The following is a 3,286-nucleotide window of genomic DNA, read 5'->3' as shown; positions in this document are numbered from 1 at the left end:
TGACATCCATCGATGTATCGTACGGTTTAATTTAAAACGATTACACAATATTTGTCAATAATAATTAAATGATTACATAAGTTATAAATGACACAAAAAAGTAGTAGACACTTGGAAGAGCAATTAATCCCAAAAAAATCCTTCTTGAAGATAGATGCATCCTCGCTTGATAGCTCCAAAGTTATTTACGAAAAAAAACAAAGGTTTTTGAATTTTATCAATATAACTTGGATAATTCAATTTTTATTCAAAATTCACTATGAGGAAGAAGGTTCCATAAGCCTCTCCCGTGTTTTTAGGGGCATATGTTTGAAAGTGTCCCTCTTAATGGGTAAACAAAGAGTGAGTCCTAAGTCAAATAATAATTTTGTTTATGTTTACAAAGATAAATTAAAAAAAAGCAAGTAATTATGGTTACCCAAATTGAGGTCAGCCTTATTTGTTTACCCATAAGAATAGGTGTCTCTCTATCATTAGTAATATTCAAGTTACACTATGAGGAGGAAGATTATCAAAGCCTCTTGTATTTTTTGGGGGCGTATTTTTGAAATTATCCCAATGAATGTATAAACAAAAAGTGAGTCTTAAGTCAAATAGTAATTTTATCTATGTTTACAAAGATTAATTGAAATAAAATAAAGGAAGTAAATAAACAAAAAGCTGATATAGAGATCAAGTCTTTGAGAAACTCTCCAAGAACTCATCTTTGGAATAGCTTCCCTGTGCCGCTTTCCAACAACACAACCAGTGCAAATAACAGGGGAATCCATGAGCGCAGGTAATCTTCAAAACATCCCTTACACATATCTTGCTGAAACACAACAATCAGTCCCGTCTGCTGAAGCTGACCAACATTTGCTTTCCATTTACCCTTAGTTGTAAAGAGAGAACACATCTGACAAAAATATATGGCATAAAAGTCTATTCAAATCTTGTAAGTTGGGTATCATTATCAAATTGAAAGAAGCTACAAATAATAACAATCAAATGTGGCTATGTATAATTTTTCAAGCCTGATCTGTTATAATATTGATTCTGCCATATGTGGCGTATGAAATTGATCCCAAAGAAATAGTACTTCAATAATCTGATATGTTTTATCATAAAACAACTTTGAACACTAAAGAAAACTTCATAGTGATTATAAGAAACTGATTTTGTCCTTAGCACACTTCACAAAAGAAGCTAATAGGGCGAGAAAACTCACCTTTTGCCAAAGAAAGAAATATAAGGACCAAAAAGAAATTGACAAAATCTAGTCTCAAATATAGTTCATTGACCAAAAAGAAGTTGACAAATCTAGTCTAATAGATAATTGACAAAGTCTAGTCTAATAATCTAATACATAATTGACAAAATATTAGCACACTTCTCAAAGCCTTGTATGGATTAAGCATCAAAGGTAATTGACTTCATTGTTGAGTTACTATTGTGATATAAAAGAATAAAAAAATAGGCAAACCAAGGAAATTATTAAAGCAACGTATTGGTTAATTCTACTCAAGTATATCATAAGTATTGTCAAGTAAATAAACCAAAAGCTGATATCGAGATCGAATAAAAGCTCACAAAACATAGTTTAAAAACATTGGATGCATAGCTCAGCAAATAGAAATTACTCAATGTACAAAACCACATTTAAGGGTACTAAAACTCGACCACGCAACTTCATTGGTCATTAGCAACAAAGTTTTTTTAACAAAATTCGAAGAGACACAGACATTGGTACTGACCTGAAGTAAGACAGGAGAAAACCAAACATTGGTACTGACCTACAGTATTATATGATCCAATTTCCGATAAACCATGAATCCTACAAAGATAAAAAAAAAACCTTATTAGCAAAGGCAGGTGAAATCTCCGTAAGATTCCATGAGAAGGGATTATGATACTTAATCAACTATGATAGACTTGAAAAAACATGGACATAATTAGTACTATTGAACATCTTGAGTATGACAGACTTTGATTCAATGAACTCAAAATCTCCGTAAGATAATGTTCCTAAAACATTTTTATCACGTCAATGTTCAACAAGTTCAATATAATTGATGCAATATCATAATCACTAGTCGTGGATTATTTGTGTGATGGTGTCACGTGTATGCCATCCTTTTCATTTAAATATCAAGAGAACAATGAAATGAGCAAATAAAGTACGAATAAATTAGGCAGTAGGATAGAAAACAGAGAGAATGGAAGTGTTTGTTTGTTAATTGAGAGGGAATGAAAATTGACATATGTGATAATGAGTGAAGTCTTTGGGTTTTTATAGCAAGAATAAGAACGGGAAGATGAGGACCGCTGATGGGAGTGGATATCTATGGCTGTTATTCTTTGAAGAAGGGTATTTGGATCATGATCTGTGGCATGAGAAAGTAAACAATAGGATTACTGTGTCGATATTTTTTTATTTAGAGTTGTCATATTGTATCGTACAGCTTCGTTGCATTGAAAATCTTGAGATTTTTTTTCCACCTCAAATCTTTTGACATTCAGTATTGCTTTATCTCATATAAAAATTGTAAAAAGAATTAATGAAACAAAGTTGTTCTTGATTAAACAAAGTTTTTTATTTGGGGTGAAGAATTATTTTAATCTTAAGGCCATGTTTTATATTTGTCTTTTTTTTATATAAGCATAGTGCATAAGAACTTATAATAATATTAAAAAGAAAGGAAAAAGAAATACAAAAGAATAGTTGAGGGTACTAAACCAAGCTCAACCAAAAGAACAGAAAAGAAAAAGGGAACTAACAAAATGATAGTTTTGAATGCCAAAATTATCTTGCATTTTTTAAACACTTATATAAGCTGCATGATTGAATAATTGCAAGAGTGAGGTTAACATCAGGTTTAGCAATACTCTGAACATCAACCTGATCACCACCGGCAGTTTCTCAACTTGAACTGACTGTCAGGAATAGGGTTGGCATTCAGAGGATCTTCATGCTAGTTATCTAGCTCGCCACCGGCATCCTTTGGAGAAATAACTTGATCATGAGTATGAATTTCACAGTTCAGATTATGAGTAGACATATGAACATCATCAATATTGCCCTAAACACATTTATCTATCTTATTGTGATCAGTTTTGTTTGAACCTTACCACTGTGAGGGACACTGTCGACATGTTGATCGTCAAGAACCTTATCAGAGGCTACGAATTAATCTTTGGTGATTTCCTCTATGACAGGTAAAGCAGTAGTACTGCCTAAAGAATGCTCGACAATCTCATCCGTAACATTGTGCAAGCATAATGAAAAGATGTAGATGCTTTGTTTGAG

The 3,286-nt window shown here is 32.2% G+C and overlaps 1 long non-coding RNA gene across 1 annotated transcript; it reads right to left on the bottom strand.

Annotated features, from left to right (window-relative positions):
* LOC146907454 (uncharacterized) lies at nt 1-1,858 on the bottom strand. Its single transcript, XR_015019951.1, has 2 exons — nt 1,734-1,858; nt 1-895 (listed from the first exon to the last, which is right to left on the bottom strand). It is a non-coding gene; the product is annotated as an uncharacterized LOC146907454 (long non-coding RNA).
* Between the last annotated feature and the right edge of the window lie 1,428 nt (nt 1,859-3,286).

This window comes from Medicago sativa, chromosome 7, assembly GCF_051527215.1.
Source record: "Medicago sativa cultivar Bolivia chromosome 7, Bolivia_mono, whole genome shotgun sequence".
NCBI lineage: Eukaryota > Viridiplantae > Streptophyta > Magnoliopsida > Fabales > Fabaceae > Medicago > Medicago sativa.
Note: the sequence above shows the minus strand (reverse complement) of the source record. Positions and strands in the feature narration are given on the sequence as shown.